Source organism: Pezoporus wallicus, unplaced genomic scaffold (genome assembly GCF_028554395.1).
Source record: "Pezoporus wallicus isolate ANWC-B61680 ecotype Strahan unplaced genomic scaffold, APGP_CSIRO_Pwel_v1 contig_2132, whole genome shotgun sequence".
Classification (NCBI taxonomy): domain Eukaryota; kingdom Metazoa; phylum Chordata; class Aves; order Psittaciformes; family Psittacidae; genus Pezoporus; species Pezoporus wallicus.
In genome coordinates this window covers 553,849-572,046 of record NW_026637551.1, presented here as the reverse complement: position 1 = coordinate 572,046, position 18,198 = coordinate 553,849, and the positions used below count along the sequence as shown (strand labels likewise).

Sequence of the window (18,198 nt, the reverse complement as noted above, 5' to 3'; positions counted from 1 at the left end):
CTATGAGTAATGCCTTTCAAGGAAAGAAGTCTTCACTTTCCTGAAGTCCTTTTTGACATGTTACAGGTTTTTGTCAATATGCATGGCAGCTCATATCAGATTCCATGGTACAAGTTAAGGTTTCAGACCTACAGTTTTTAGAGGTACCACTCCAAGACTTCATTTTCTTTTCTCCTTAAAAAAAAAACAAAACAAACAACAAAAACCTAAACCCCCTTATCCAATAAATCTACCCTTCAAAAATTTAACTTTAAACCATTCTTTCTATTTCTGATGAAAACCATTTGGTATGTTCTTTGCTGATGAAGCAAACATATAGAACATTTTAGGGCACATTTCTCCATTTGTAATAGAGTGTCAAATAAAATATTGTTCACTCTTTACGTAATAGACACCCATCTCATCAGTGGTCCTCCATTAACAACAAAATGAAAACCAGACCTCTACTCAATAAAACTGACACCTTCCCACATTCCAAGTAAAGCTATATCAACCGTCTCTCATTCCTTAAGAAATAACAACTCTTTTCATGGTTATTATTCATCTACAATGTCTTTGCAAGTACTGTTATTAAACTCCTTTTGATGCTTGTGTAGAGTGGTTTTGGGTTTTTGTTTTTTTTTTTTGCATTGCCCCAACCTCCTTTTTCAACAGCACAGTGATTACAGAGCAAATATTTGAAGTAAGCCTTGGAATTAATGTTCCTTTGGACAAATTAAAACTTTCTGAAACATTACTGTTATTTGTATATATGAATGGAAGTTTTTAACTCACTGGAAACATATCTCTATAATAGAAATTGAAGCTTCTTAATTTTTGCTTTTTCCATGACTACTTTTTCAACTGTTCCATTATTTTATTTTAATGAAATCATATTATTGATTCTCTCAAATGATTTTAATTTCTATGAGAGCAATTTAGGACAAAGAATCCTAATTCACTAATATCCTGTAGTGGTTAGGGTCCAAGATAAGTCATAGATTCAGTCTTTTTTCCCCGCGTCCTGCATTTGCATTAGATGGAAGTAATGACAAGTTAATTAAATTTAAAATTTGAAGATTCTTATATACAAAAATAATCCATACATATGAATTCTTACAGTAGCATGCATTGAAACAGTTTTGCCTCTAAGTTCGAAACTCGTTATATTGATCTGAATTTCCATCTTACTAGCTACCAAAGGACAGAAGTTAGGCAAGAATGAGGTACTGATAGCACATACTCACACTTTGCTAAGGGCTCTGGTAAAAATATAAATCAAGAATTAATGCTTTAAGTGACAAAATGGTCAGTAGGAGGGAGAGGTTGGTAGATATAAAAGAGATCCACCTTAATTTTTTTCTCAGTAAACTTGCTTATTGATGAAATAAAAAAAAAATGAGGAATTGGATGTAAATGCTATTTACACATTATGCGGTCTGATGTGCTAAAAGAGGAACATTAAAGCCAGAAGAGAAATTAGAAAGACCAGAGACTTGGGCAGGAAATAAGAAAATGAAGCTCAATCTGGAAAATATGCAAGCTATTGCATCTAGGGGAAAACTAACCCGAAACACAGATATTTAGCAGCAGAGGGGTTCAGCCAAAATCTCTTAGGGTGACACTGAATAGCAAATTATAAGGGAGCTTGCAAAGGAACACAGCAACAAAAACTGCCAGTATAAATTTAGGCTTCACATGTAGAGCTACAATACTGTGAATTAGGGAGAAGATAGCTCCAATCTATGTAGTATAAAGGAGACCTCACCACAGATACTGCTTATGGTTGCAAACACTTTTGTGATAAAAAATATCAGCAAGCTGGAGGGAGTTCAGAGAGAGCAACAGAAATAAACGTGGTTGTAGGGATTCATTTATGAGGAAAGCTCAAATGAAATAAATACCTCGGTTTAGTTAATAGTAATTAGGAGGGGATATATTTACATTCTTCAAACACTTTAGGACAGTTATCATCAAGGAAGAACATAAATATGATGCATAGAAGATCTGGCTCTACATCTTCTTTCATAATGTCTGTGTGCTGGAAAGAACCTTCTGTTCTCTCTTTCAAATGACCACTTTCATCCTTCAAATCCCCCTTAAAATAGATGTGTTAGTATAGAGGTCAAACTGGGGGAGGACGGGGGAATCAAACAAAACAACAACAACAACAACAACAACAAAACCCAACCCCCTCAAAAAAGCCAACCCTCCCCTCCCCCCCCACCCCCCAAAAAAAGAAAAAATCCACAACCAACCAAAACCAACCAACCAAAACCAAATCAACTGACCACACAAAAACAGCAACAGAAAAATTTCAGGTCAAATTAAACAATTTATAAAGCCTGAAATATTGTTTTAACTTTACTTCTCTTTCAGCTTGGTTTAGAGAAGACATTAGGACAAAGTTTAGCTGTTTCATAGAAGAATGCCCTTAGAAGCAAGTGAGGAGGTATTCTGTATATGAGTCCTTCAATTTCTCCTGATAATATGGTTCCAGTTTGTACAAAATACATATACATGTATTAACAGCAGGACTGAAACTCAAATGTTTCAGTTCCCGGGGTATTGATTTTATCTGTCAACGATATCACCCAACAAACAAGTACCTAGAGGCAAAGGAATTGAAGTCAGGGTTAGGATGGATCTGAATCAGATTTTCACATCTGAATAGTAGGCTGAAAAATGGGCTTTAAGAAGAAAAGTCTGTTGTAAGAACTTCTTTCCTATTCATTTAGAATATCAGGATTTGGTCCCCTTTCTAAGGCTGTCTTGGAAACTTGAAACAGAAAGTTCACAAAAAGTCAAAGTTAACTGTCTTGAGATCTCCAAAATAATTCTCCTTTCAGTTCAACCTAAACAGTTAAGTGAATTAGGGCTGGATTTATAAATAGCTTTAATGTGGCAAAATTGGTATTTCTCAATGAAGATGACTTTTAAACAAGACAGGAAGCAATAGATCCCAAACATAAAACTCATTTCAGCTGTATCCAAGTCATATCCACAGCTTAACTGATGCTTATAAAGTCCAAGTTAATTTTGAATTTGATGGAGTTAAATCATTAATGAAGCTGCTTAGTCATGTGCATGGTTAATTGATTAATATGAAGTTAATGGGCATTCTGAACTTAGCTTCACCACTGGGGCTTACAGCTGGTAAAATCAATCTTTCTCAGTGGAAAGACCTTAAATCTGGGTATGAGTCACACAACTTGCCAGAGTTAAATTAAGTAGCCAGTGTCACATTAGTAGGACTCCTCATGAACACAACTGAGTCAAAATATCTTCAAGCTACCAGCATTTTGGTGCCTGTTTATAAGTTTGTTAGAGAGGGTGAAGTTTTTACAATAAAATTATATAAAATAGTAGAAATGATTATGTTTGAGAAATTTATAAATCAGTAGTGAGGTTTTGTATATTAGAAAATGTAACTTTTCAATTTTGTATCACGGCTGTTCTGTAATCAGTGTTGCAATGATATGTGTATGGGTGGATTTAGAAAGGTATGTACTGGAGACTATACCCAAATGGAACCTATGCATAAGGTAGCCAGAAGAGCATACCAGAAGCTGATAAGAAAATGCTAGCGTCCACACAAGGATATCCAAGTAAGGAAAAGGTCCTGAGGAAGACTTCTTACTTCATCTGAGGAAGACTCCTTACTTCATCAGGACAACCACCAGAGGGGGCGACGCAGGCGCAGAAGAGGCTGATGTCGTAATAGATTGATGTAGCAATCTTTGATTCATATGTATTAGTCAATGATGTAATCTGTGTTGAATATGTATTAGTTTTAGTGTATAAATTGCGAACGCGATGTGACGGGAATCGGAACCAGATTTGGGTGCGTACCCCTGGCTCCTGATGCCTCAATAAAGCACCTCATATAACCATTCCGGTGGTTATGTGTTTGTCTCGACGCTAACAAGTTCAAGGACTTCACTGTGTGCACCTCATTTGTGCACTTACCATACATTTCAAGACACAGAGAATTTAATATGTTAATACCTTTCTGCTAAGATGCTGGAAATAACTTTCTGCTAAGTAAAAGTGTAACTGTGATGAGTATGTATTTTCATATTGCTGCTCAATGCTTTGGGAAACTAAACCACTTCCTTGTGTACGAAAATGTGAATTTATTTGCTGAATTTTAGTCTTTATAGTTTTAAGTAGTTGACCTTTATTTTAGGGCAACTCATTCGAGTCTAAGGAAAACTCTCAACAGAATTCAATAAAAGTAGTTAAACTGTATCTCACAATACTGACAAGAACATCGATATTCATCTAGTTCTGTTGGCTGAGGAAGTCAATCAACCATATGAGAGAATCACATTTAAAAAATAATTGACTCTAGCTGCCTGTTTTTTTTAAAGCATCAGGCTACATCCTTGTTATAGGGAAGACATAAATATGAAAACCTCACACACAGAAATATCTCGAAAAAGCAGTACAAAATGTCAAGGACACTTCTATGTCAGATTTTTTTGACAAGAGGGTATAAGAGTTTCTGTTTGCACTTTTTTTTGGCCAAGCAAATTGTGTTTTGTCTATCTACAGTGACACTGTTTATGATTCAGTCCTACACTTCTGTGAGATGCTGGCCCAAAATCTTCCTGATTTCTTCAACAATTATCTGGAAGCCTTTCCTGCGTAATCAGCATGGAACCCCCTGGAGCCATTTTACTCATAGCTTTTCATAGTGAAATGAGTATAAATTGATGTTCTTGTCCTAATGCAATTACAGACATTCCAGCTCTTGTCAGACTAGATCAGGCCCTTGTAAACATTTAGACAATTCTGGAAAAACTTACGCCACCCATATTTTTTTTTGCCACAAAGATATGATCATATTTTGACAAAAATAACTGTCCCTGTCCTGCTTCTTCTTCTCAGTGAAAGCAACAGTCAGATCGGATAATAATTCCAAGGGTTTTCCTTCTATTGTTGGGCTCCAGTGCCTAAACAGAAAAAAAACTTGAAAAGCGCAAACAATTGCATGTGCTTATATGCTTATACCCTGAGGATGCAATCTACTGTAATCATTCTTTTTTCAACAGCCATTGATTTCTTCTGCACTGGTCAATACTTATTTAATTCCACAATTTATTATATAAGTTTTATGGTTCTTGCATTCTATTTGGTGTACACTATTAAATATGATCACACCGACCATTTTTCTGAATGTCCTTGAACTTCTTAATGATATAAACAAACATTCCCTAAACAATCTTGCATTTTGGGTGAAAACAAAACACATACAGAGTCTGGTAAGCATGAATCAACTTTTTAATTAAAATGTGAATTACATGAAAGTAATCAGGATTAATTATCTTGAACTTCCCTTGCAAGATAGTTTTTTATTTAAAATAAAATAACCAATGAATAATAGAAATGGATTTGAGCCACAAAATGCGGGCTTGGGTCTCCTTTCTCTTTTGTAAGAAGAGTGGCAGTTCCAAGCCTGCCGACACCTTCTGGATTTACAGTAATTAGATAATTATGATTTCAGATTAAGGCTTGATTTTGCATACCAGATTTATGATTTTTAGAAGTCACAGCACATGAGTGCAAGGAGGAGACAGAATAACACTAAACTTTGGTATACTGTATGACGTTCGTTGTCACACACAAATCACTTTATCAAATTCCCTGGGAATATTTGGATAAATAAATTCTAGCAAGTGTGTAGCTGTTGACAGAAAGAGGGTTAGTCCTCAAACATTTATGAATGATGTAGTTCATGCAAAGATCTTATTGCTATATTTTCATCTTAAAAGCCAGCTATTCCTATACATTTCTCCTTCCTCATTCCTAGAACTACCAAGACTATTTTCTGCTTACAGGGCCTGGGAAAAAGCATGAAGATAGTTAGGACACATTTAACTTTTTCTTCTAATTTTAAAAGAAAAAAGAAATGTTCTTTTGTTAATCCATACCCAGCTCCAGATATACTGTATCAAAAGTCCAATAGCATGAGCTTTGTGAATAATGATCGCAAGACACATGTAGTCCTCCGCAGTGAAACTGCTTCTTTTGTATATCCCTACTAGAACCTTCTGCTGCGTTTCTCTCCCTTTGTGTGTTATAGTCTCATGACTTCACAGGTTCTCTAGGTCTTTCTCCCATGACTTCTTAGGAGACAATAAAAAAGAAGAGGCTTTTGTTGCTTGTTTTGTGCAGACAAAAATGGAAATCCAGCAGTAAAAGCAGCATTGGCAAAAAAAAAAAAGCACCTTTGCCTACAGTCCAATCTAAGTCACTACCAGTTGACTATTCATGGAATGAGGATATCAGTTAAATATAATAGGGACTTAGCAACAGTATCCATACAGGCAGTTAGAGAATTACAGATAGTTTTATCCTTCCTTCTCCTGCTCTCACTTTTCTGGATTTTAACACCACATGTAATGTCTTCAGGCACAAAACTACACTTATGTTAGTGCACAATTCACAGGAGTACATACTAGCAATGTGAAGGGCAGCTCTTCAGTGAAAGAACTGAGAAGTGCAGTCTACTACTCAGTATGATGAAACAGCTTCTCTTATCCTTTAATAACAATAATAATAGGAAAAAGACAAAGAAAGCTGTTGATACTTTTTTTTTTTTTTTTCCATGGGGCTAATTTGAAGGTATCTGGCAAGCTGACAAAGAAACTAGAACTGTAAAACGTTTTAAGCAGGTGCTATGATGGAAAGTAGTACTGATTTAGGAATGGATGAACAATTAGCATTTTTCCCTACTCCTGGCCAAATAGATCTTTTCCATTTGTTTAGAATGACTGTCTGAAAAATTGGCCTAGATTATCACAACCCTTAAAAGAAATACTGGTTCTTAAAAGAGAAAACTAACTCATACCCTGACTAATAAACCCCCTGCTTTTTGGTTGAACCTTGGTAGGGTCACAATTTCAGTGACAGGGTTATCAGAGAATATTGCTGCATGATGATCTCTGTGAAGATTAAGGAAACATTTGAAAGTTGAACTATCTTCCTAAACTATCTGTGTAATGTGATGATTACACAGGAATTTCAAAGGCAGTGAAAACAATGAACTCTGGATACCAACTGAAGACTGTTTGGCAAAGTTTCATTTGGAAAGCTTCTGCTCTGTGCAGGCTGAAAGGATAACCAGGAAGATTTAGTTCCTGATTCAGACAGGCATTTAGGGACATGAATAGTCCCATTGAAGTTAACGAGATTACTCACTTCCTTGAAGTTAACCACATGCTTAAGTATCTTTCTGAAATGGATGCCTACACTTGTAGAGCAGTTGATGGAAACTGGTTTGCCAGAGACTGGCTACGAATCAGCTTTGTAATGTTTGTTTAGAAAGTCTGTCAGAGCTTTCCCAGGAAAAGGCATATTTCTCCACCCCACTGAGCTGCCAGGATAGCTAGGGGCAAGTAGGTAAAACAGATAAAAGAGTCCTTTGCCTTGTTCTTTAAGAAGATTATGCTGGGGCATAGATTAATCTCCTTCCACTTTGCCTTGTGTGTCAAGAAAGCCAGTTGTTTTCTGGATTTGACTTTCTCATATTTGAATATAAATGAGTGAGCTTATTACTGTACCAAATCGTCGTCCTGGGAAGTACTTCTGAAATGAAATTAAAGAACAAGTGTTGATTGATTTGCAAGATTTTCAAAATGTTATTCATGTCGGTTATTTTTCAAGAAAGCCAGAATATCTCAACAACATTATTCCAGAAGCTTGAAAGGTAGCCCTCTATCACTGTCAACGATCAGCATTGTCAGCTGAAATGAAATTGAAGTCGAAAGTGTGTTGTTCTTTTTTAAATTCAATTAGATCAATAGAAGAGAGAAGCCAATGTCCATGCTTTAGTGTTATGGAAACAAGATGCTCCAAAGAAATAGAGAAGTAATTCATTTAGAACAATTTTAAACACCTGAAACAAGGAGGCACAAAAGTACAAAATGTAATCAGTTCTAAGTAATGTTAAGTTTGATGGCTTTGTAATGGAAAATAACTGCGGTGCTTGAAGGTAGTTGACATAGTTTCAGACCCTCAGGAACTAAGTACAAAAGGTGTGAGAAAAGCAGAACAGAAGGACAAGACCTGGGGATGGGGAGTACCTGGGACTAGCAGATGTCCAGGGTGGGCACAGATAAACTAACTGATGAGTAAAAGGACAGGATGATTGCTATGCTTGAGGTGTTAATAAACCCATTAAGCTGGTGTAAGCATCTACTAGGGAGTAACCCGGACTAGCAGATGTCCAGGATGAGAGCAGTTAAACTAACTGATAAGTAGAAGGCCAGGATGATTGCTATGTCTGTAATGTTAATTAAGCTTGTTGGGAAAAGTAAACGACCCTTAAAGACCACCACATTTTTCTATGCATGCCGGAAACTTTTTGGAAAATGATGTAATATGCTCAGTGACCATATAAGGGTGACCTGTATAGCAATTCGGGGACACACGTTAGCAGGAGCTATCCCCCGTGTCTCCCGGCGCCGCAATAAAGAATACCTGCTTGTCAACTTGAAACTCTGCTGGCGAATTTGTTCCTGGAGTTTTCTCCTAATCACACCAGAAGGACAATGTGGCTGTAAGCAGATCAAAAACCTGCCTAATCTGCAAAATGAGGCTTGCTGTCCAAGAAACAAGTATGACTTATTCATGTGAAAAAAAAAAAAATTTACATGTGAAGGATAAGGAAAAAAAAAACTTAGAAAACATCAAGATTTATACAGTACATCACTTTTTCCTTTAGAGGATGAAAGTCATATGCCAAGGGTTTAAACATAAGCAGGGGAAGTTCAGGTTAGATATTAGAAAGAAATTCTTTACTGTGAGGGTGGTGAGGCACTGGAAGGGGTTGCCCAAAGAAATGGTAAATGCTCCATCCCTGGCAGTGTTCAAGGCCAGGATGGACAAGGCTTTGGGTGACACAGTCTAGTGTGAGGCGTTCCTGCCCATGGCAGGGGGACTGGAACTAGATGATCTTAAGGTCATTTCCAACCCTAACTATTCTATGATTCTATGTTAGAAAGTGAGATACCTACAGCAGAGAATGGTGAATAGGTAAAATGGTAAATAGGAAAAGCTAGTCCTTGATAAAGTTACGTTACTTCAGATACTCTGGGCTTTATTCCAAAATGTACTTTGAACTCCCCTCATGGTAAGGGAAAAGATTCTTTTTTCTTTTTTTTTTTTTTTCCCCCCTAATTTCTTCATGGCAAAGCTCAGTGCTTCTTACCTGCTACTATGATATTTGACACAAAATTTTTCATACAAGCTGCTGAAACATAAACAGAATATAGACTGTTGCTGAATTAGAGAATTACCAAACCTATAAGCTTTGTCCCCTCACCACTACTTTTTGACTAATAAAGCTCTTTTACTGCACTGGTTGACATAAATCAGCATCTGGAAAAGCAGCCTGCAGTGCAGTTCCGAGAAGGGAAGGTTAGTTGACCAGTGGACAATGCTCTCTCTGCTAGGATTCCTTCCCTGAGTGTTAAAAGGTTAAGGTTTCTTCCAGGCTCTTCCCAAGGTGAAAAAGGAAAGTGGTTTGGGACATGATGTAGAAAAGATAAGCAAGCTGTAGTATTTTAATGTGTTTATGAAGTTATCACCTATATGTGTAGAAACAGCCAGTGAAAAAGGACGATGCCTTGTGATTGCCCTGCAAGTGTAAATAGCTATGAGATCTGCAGAGGTGGAAAGAAGATGGATTGGACATTGAAATTTAATTCTTTTGCTGGTTCCTGTCTTTCATGACTGATCCCTCTCTGTCCTGTTGGTTGTCAAGAACCATCTACATGACATCAGCGTCACTTGCTATTGTCTATGTTGTAATCCTTTTCCCTCCTTTGTCTCTAATTCCTAATCTTTCTTGCTGAACAGTTCTCTTCAATATCATACACATGCCAACAGCCTCTGTAGTTTTGCATCAAATAATCTGACACTGATGGAAATGTGTGTTCTTTTTCCAGGCCTGTGAGAAAGCCCAGAAAAGCAAGCCATGATTTTATATCCGAGAACATGGCTTCTCTCCAATAACATGTCAAGTTTGTCATAAGTGTCCAACTGAAGGCCTTTATTATCACACACTGGTGAAATGATTTGCCTGAAGGGGAAACAGAGCATTAATAAATTGAATGAATTGCACATTGTTCATGAAATACTGTAGTGGTACAGTCTTCTGTGTGCTCTGCATTCCAGATACCACCCCAGGTTCTATCTGATTAATATTCATCTGTGTAAAAGAATCAACTTGGGATTGGTTGCACAAATCAGCCGTTCTTAGGATGCCTCACTGAAAGCATTTCCCAAGCTAGATCGTATACCACTTAGTCTTCAACTATGGCAATATATCATGTTTACATTGTCAATGCCTCATCAGTCTGACAACATAGCAAACCTGGCAATTCAGGCTTTAAATATTCCTGTCATAGTATCTAGATCAACATCCACTTAGAAATGAGGAGTAAACTAAACTTGTACTTTTTACTGCCCTAATTGCCACGATAAAGGCTCTGATGAGATGAATGTTGCTTTGCAAGTCTTATGCAATTTTTGAATGCCTTGAGAAAAAAAGACAAGCAGTAAATTTCTCTTTTTAAATGATCCTCACATCTTGATGAAATAAGAAGAGCTTCGCAGTATTGCTAGAATTTCATTGGCAAAAATGGCAAAGGGAAGGGAAAAAAACCCTCTATAATTTATAGTATTACAGACTCAGTATTGCGGAAAAGAGTGCTACAAGAATCAAAGAATTTACATTGTGCAGAAATGTAAGGAAACCTTGGTACAAGCATAACTTCCTCAGTGAATCTGTTTCAAGTTGATTTTCTGCTAAGGAAATTCAAATATATACTAAATTATTTCATGCATACTTATTTAAAGATACAGAAATGTCAGTAAGTTAACAGAAAGCCCAACTCCAGTCATGGTGTTATTTACAGATTAGTATTATTCCATGAATGTTTTACTGGCTCTGACAGCCAAGCACTTGAAAATACAGTTAGAAAAAGGGGAGGAGGTATCTGATTTCCTAAACCATAAGAAACTTTGGTAGAAAAGTACGGTATTTACCTACCATTCAGTAAGGAAAAAAACAACAAAACCAAAAACCATCAAACAACAACAAAACAACGAAAGAACCAAAAAATCCTCAAACCCTGAAAACCACAGCCACCAAACCTTTACCCAGAAGGAAGTCTCTAAAAATACTGTATCAAATTCCCTATCCTTTTCAAGGTTCACCCCTGGAAATCCATTAACGTTTTAATTAGCTTCCAGGACCACTATTAGTGCATACTTCAATGGGATCAGTGGCCTAGTCTGTTATTCAAATTATTCTTTCTGTATTCATTGATTCACTCCTTCATCTGTGTGTTCCATTTCATCACAAAACTACACTCCCTGGAAAGCTTATGTTACCTCTCTTCTGATTTTGAATTCATGTCAGACGAAAAAGTATCATGATAATATTTTCATAACAGTTTTGAGGGGTAGCTTTCTTTTTTTACTTATGCTTCCACAGAAAGGCTCATTAATAAATCACAGTTTTCTTATTACAACCTGAAGCTCCCAGTTCAGCTTTCTTCAGTTGCCAAAGTAATTTAACCTACAGTATGACAAGTGGAATAAGACTGAAATCTTTATGTTTACAATAATTTTTTGAAAAATATTATCTAAAAGCCTTTCTTAACTCTACCTTTGCTGATGGTAGTATTCTGAAGAAGGAATCTGTTCTATGTGAAATTTAATATAAGTTGGTAGCTTGCCATACAGCACTATGACTTATTTTGGATGATATCAGCATGTTGAATACCAGAAAGAAAGTGACCCAGTAATGACTTCGGGTAGCTTCATGGACTGAAGCAAATATTTACATTTCTTCAGGCAACGGGGAGGTGGGGTGCCACAATGAAAGACATATTTGTCCTAAGGATTATGTCACTGTTCCAAACACAGCCTCTCTGTGCAAAAAGTGAGGAACATTTTAATTACCCTTCTCCTCCCTCATCGTCAAAATATTTTTAGGGTTACTTGGCTGTGCAAACTGTGACAGCCAGTTGTCAGGAAACAAAGGGCACAGTATTCCTGAGGGAAAGGGTAGTCTTCAGAGCAATGAAAATTCTCAGGGAGGCACAAAATTTGATAATTTGTGATATCAACTGGGCTGATGATAACTTTGCTGAATTAATTTGATTGTAAAATATATAAATATTGGAAAAGTCTTCTCATGTTCACAGGAAAAATCTGCCTTTTAGAAAAAAAGTCACGTACTATGAGTAAATTATGGCTCTCAAAAAATGGATAGGGGAAAAGTAAATACCAAATACTCCTGTTAAATCGTTTTTCATATATTCATGTACTACTTTAAGACAACTGTAGCACTTTTTCTTCAAACATTTGAGCAGTCCCCTTGAAATCACTGTTTCTTAGGCCTAGAACGAGCAATCTAGGAAGCCAGACTACCAAATGCTAGGCTCATAATTTTTTTTGCTCTGTTTAGCAAACAGTTTTAGGTGGGGTTTGGAAAATGGTTTGCTGTGGAAAATGCAGAGGAGGCATTCAGATTTGTTTTCTGTGTGTAGGACATTTAGGCTGCCTCCTGCAAGCTTGGTCATAGGGTCAGATCTGTCCAAGTACTGAGGTCCACTATCATTTGAACGCACACAGGACTGGATACAGCTACTTTGCTATTGTCTCTCTTCCTTCTCTTCCTAGAGAAATGCTTGTGGCTTTTTTTTTTTTTCTTTCTAAAAAGGCAGCACAGTCTCTTTATTACAAGCACTACTTTGTGCTGTATTGCTTAATTCTGATTTCCCTGATCAGTCATATACTACTTTTTAGACACTTATCTGGTAAAATGATGGGAACATTTCTGATAGTAAAACTTGAACAAAGAATTAACAAATAATTCCCTACAAATACTCTCACATATAGCATTTGTGGTTCTCTTTCTGCAGTGCTGGTTCTTGGAATTTGACTTGAAATGTGAATAAAAAAAGAACTTGAGAGTCAAAAATGAGGGTTTTTACTTTAAAATCAAGTTAGTAGCAATAGCAATATTGCCCAGCAATAGTTAGTTTACAGCTAAAATTTCTAAAGTTTACAATCCATTAACTTAGATGTTTAATGCATTCTTTTAAATAAGGAATTATAACTGCTCTTGCCAATACCTTTGAACAGTTGTGACAAAATCTCAGTATCTCAAAAAAAGTAAACTGCTTTTATTTTCAGGTTGTATAACAAACATTGAAGAGAAACACTGTCTCCAACAACACTGAAGTTGAACAGAGTCTACTACAGTAGAACTAACACAAAAGATTTTTCATTTCATTGTATACTTTTCCTTTGAGTTCATAATTCATAGACCAAAATTTAGGGTGTTATAAAGTTTTCCTTCACAAAATCAAAGCAGTATCCTTTGTAAATAAAAAAAGTTTCAGTGGTCTCAAGTTTTCCAGAAGATGATCAATAAAGTGATCCCATGGAATGATTTTAATGCATTATGTTATAGCCAGTAACTGTAGACCCAGCAATTCTGACAAGTTTGTACTGAGGATAACTGGTTGTTCCACAGGTAAAAGCATGATTTCAGACCTCTGGACTCAATTTGTTGCTATCTAGATTTTAAACAAAAATGGGGGAAAAAAAAAAAAAATTGCTCAGAAATACCAACATAGTTTCTTCAGCCAAAATAAAACCCAAAATGCAACCCAACCAACTCCAAACCCCAAGATAAATTTTGTTACCAATACCTATTTTTACCATTTACATTAACTAAAAGACGTACCTTTCAAATATGTTTCAGGACTGAGCCAATAAAACCAAGCGAGACTACAGTAAATGCTAGTCCTGAAGGACAAACATGTTTGCAGGAAGAATATGCTTTTAAAAAGGCTTCATGAAGGTTGTTTATCTTATTAGTGGCATGCCATAGCATAGAAAATTCCAGGGGAAAGTTCTTTTATTTTCACTCAGGATATACTTACCAGGGAAATTTAATCTCTGAACAATGTACAAGTGGTCAACTGCAGGCAGAATTAACCTCTTGTTTATTTATGTAAGAGAAAACGTTTTATTTGTTTCAGGGCAGGGTGTTCTTATACTGTTTCTATACTAAACTCATAGCTATTCTAACAAAGACAAATAGAGCACATTTAAAGTGAAACAAAGTCTCCTTTGCTGTAGGGTGATGGACGCTTTCTACTGATCTCATGTTTATTGGGTATATGTTAATTCTTTATATCAAAGACATATTTTAGGCTTCATTCAGAAGGAGTATTTGCAACATGAGAAACATTAGCACAGGCTTCTTAGACAGCTAAGTAACTCTTTAAGATTACTAAACAAAACCCCCATAGTTTCATGTGGATTATATAGGGTTATATGAGATACAGCTACACGGTGTATCCAGACATTATTTCATACTGTATTTCACCCACCTTAACTAACCAGTTCTCTTTTTCAAAGGGAAATGCAAAGAAAGATTTTTGAACTTCAAACTTTCAAATATTTTAATAGCACTTTCAGCATTTTATTACTCTTGAAAAGACAGGGCTCGTTTTAACAAAACATACCAGATGTCACTGCCTTTTTAAACCATCCTTTTTCAATTCAGAGGATAATGGTAGTGCATCTTCCTATGGCACAGATGCTATTCTGTCTTCAGTGTCCTAGTACAATGTTTCTGGCCTACTGATGGATCCAAGAGCTCCTGCTTCGTTCTTTATCCTGTCACAGCATTTGTGGAGACACATTTAGGCTACCTTGACATCAAGCAGCTGGCAGGGTATTTCAAAGAATTTTAATTGCTCTTTTGAAAGTGCATCAAAACTTCATAGTGAGACTGTCTTGGCAGGATCTTTAAAGCACCACAGTTTTCACAAGTGAAAATTTGAGTTTCTTTTTTTTCTTTCTCCTTATGAAGTTTGCTTATGAAGCAGAGCACACAATTCACTAGCTGCTTCCTACTATTAGCAGCAAACACTTTTATACAGAAAGCATACTACTCAGCCTTTTGGCTAAGATCAAGTGTAGTACCTGTTCTTATCAGCTTAGCATCTGATGTGTCCTTTGTTGGAGCAAGTCCAGAGAAGGGCCACGAGGATGATCAGGGGACTGGAGCACCTCCCGTATGAAGAGAGGCTGAGAAAGTTGGGGCTGTCCAGCCTGGAGAAGAGAAGGCTGCGTGGAGACCTCATAGCACCCTTCCAGTATCTGAAGGGGGCCTATAAGGATGCTGAGGAGGGACTCTTCGTTACAGACTGTAGTGACAGGACAAGGGGTAACGGGTCAAAACTTAAACAGGGGAAGTTTAGATTGGATATAAAGAGGAAATTCTTTACTGTAAGGGTGGTGAGGCACGGGAATGGGTTGCCCAGAGAAGCTGCGAATGCTCCATCCCTGGTGGTGTTCCAAGGCCAGGTTGGACAGAGCCTTTGCTGACATTGTTTAGTGTGAGGTATCCCTGCCCATGGCAGGGGGTTGGAACTTGATGATCTTATGGTCCTTTCCAACCCTAACTATTCTATGATTCTATGAATATATCTTTTTGGACTGTCCCTTATTGTCTCTGAATTACACAGCTTACATAGTGGAATGTCTTTCAAAGACAAAGCTTCAGCAGTATGGAAATAATGGACTGGCTGTTGCTTATTGGCTACGATTTTGCAAATTATCTTGAAATTGCTTGTCATGTCTGGAAGCAAGCTGAGTGACAGAAGAGCCAAGATGTTAGGAAATGTCAGGGCATACATGATTTATATTTGCTATTTCTCTACTTTTTTTTTCTTCTTTTTATCCATCTGAAACAGACATAGCTTTGTAAAGTGCTTTCATATACTCTGCCCTAGTCTACTGAATATTGATTTTTAGATCTGTAAATCAGAAAAAAATATTACAGGGAAACCCAGGGGAAAACAGAGCACAGCTCTCTAAAATGCCAGAAGAGGGCATCCAGAGCCCCTTTTGGTGGACAAAGATTTTGCAAGACCAAAGTCAAGTCAAGTCAAGAGAAAGCTGGAAGAAATACGTAAAATGTTCAAAAGCAAAACTATTCCTAATGGGAATATACTTTTAAGGAGCATTGAACATTCTCTAAATAGTGAAGTCATAGTTTAATTGTAAGTTACTTATTTTAGGAGATTCTCAAATTTCATGTCTTAAACTAGAAGTCAGAGTAAATTATTATCTTTTCACTATGAATTAATTCAATTAAGGAATCTAAGTCAAACCTAAATCTTTGAAGATTTTATGCTTCTAAACTAAAACTCAAGGTGTTCATGTTCCTGGAGAAACATAACACCTGGAAATTCTTGCTCACTTCTCAGTCTCCTGGAATCTCTGTTTTGTCATTTGTACTTTTTCTCCACCTCCAGTCAGGAACAGAAGCTTCTAATCACATAGCATTTTTATCTCACCACCTCTAGCAGTAAGCTTTTTTTTTTTTTGCCAGGTTTGATTCCCATATAAATGGAGTTTTTAAATCATAACAGGATAAACCTATCATTGATGTAATTGTTATCTAGTATTACAGCTGTGAGTGGGTGGTGACAGCTACAGCCTGTATTTTTCTTGCAGTCGTTTCAGCATAACTTTAGGGGATATTTGAGAAGATACGTTAAGAGGACTTTTGAATTCCCTTCATAGTAGAAAAAATTTATGCGCGTCTTGGCCTACTGCCCAAAGTCTCAGCTGGAGAAGAAAAGGCTGTATATACTGCACGTTCATTACCTTCAGAGGGAGTATACATCCTGATGTCTAACTTCCATGCCAAGCAATAAGGCTAGAAAAACTTTCAAGAGAGTCACAGTTTTATATCAGGGAGTTAGTTCTGCTCCCTAGATTCAAATAATTTAAAGCAATACAACCTATTTTTAATTCAGAGTTGATGTTCTGTTTAATGGTGCACAGAGAAATAATTTTTCCATATTTTTTCCTTGAAGCTTTTTTTTTTTTTTCCAAATTATGTGCAGCAGTCATAAGCTGGGGAAGGAATTAAAAATCCTAAAAATGTTACATCAGCACAGCATTGTCATTTGAGGGTTTGCCTCTGTTTTCCTTCAAGCTATCTGCAGTACCCTGGCTGACCTCAAAAGTCGAATTGAAAAGCCTCATGCTTGGTAGCCCTACAGTTCTCCACTCTCACTGTATTTGAATAAATCATGATGTGCGAAGCAAAATATACATAACTTGGTTTTTAATTCTGAGGGACACACACATCTATTCTGTTGAGAACTAATGGAACTAACCACAAAGCACAAACTGCCACTTTCAATTTCTTTTTATCTTTCTCCACATTTGATACTGATCAAGGCTGGACAAGACAGAGCCATGGCAACGTGGCTTGTAAGAGCAGAACCTTATTGAACTACTACTTTCTCTCAAATTAACCAAACCAACATATGTCGACACCTGCATATACTAGCTTTATTCCTTCAGAATGTGTAAAATATATTTTAAAGAGGAAGCCTGTATTATACTTGGCAAACATTAGTTTCTTTGGTGAGAAATTTCACATTTTACTGCAAGTAGAAATACAGACATGGCAAGACTTTTAGATTATGTGTAAGTATGAACATCTCTTTCACAATCTGTTAGCTGGAAATACGTTCATTAACCTGTTAGTGTCCAGTTCAACGCTATTTCTTTTATTCTTATTTTTTATTCACTGTAGAAGGATAAAAACTTGTTTCTTTTCAATTCTGAAGCAATTAAAAGAAAAATCTGCCTCCTAGTCTTCCGCATGAAAGCATGGGCCACGGAAGCTAAGGACTTTCCACACAGCAGTTGACCTGTTTTTCTGCTTCCAGTATGAATGACTAGATGCAGCTCTCAACTGTACCAGTAGGCACGAAAAGGTTAAAGCAAATTTTTATTTGTAAATCAGGAAACAAAAAGACAGCAGGGCAAGACTTTCTCTTAGCAATAATATTTGGCAAAATCAAAGTAAACTTGTTAAGGAGGAGGGGTGTGCATACAAAAGCAAAACAGGTCATGCCTTCCAGCATGTTGCCTCCTGTAAAATGCTTCACAGGAGCCCTCTATATCCCACAAAACTTCAAGGTAAAAATTCTAATCAAGACTTTATATTACATTTTTTAAACAACTTTGCTGATAAATTTTAGCATCCAATGGATATCCATGAATATTTTTAATGTGGGATGCCTTTTTTTTTTTTTTTACAGATGTAGACTGCACCTATAAAACAGCAGGTTCAATGAAAATGAAAGACAT

At 36.6% G+C, this 18,198-nt stretch overlaps 1 pseudogene; it reads left to right on the top strand.

Moving 5' to 3' along the window:
- The first annotated feature begins 14,965 nt into the window (after positions 1-14,965).
- On the top strand, positions 14,966-15,095 carry LOC130597603 (U2 spliceosomal RNA; annotated as a pseudogene).
- The last annotated feature ends 3,103 nt before the right edge of the window (positions 15,096-18,198 follow it).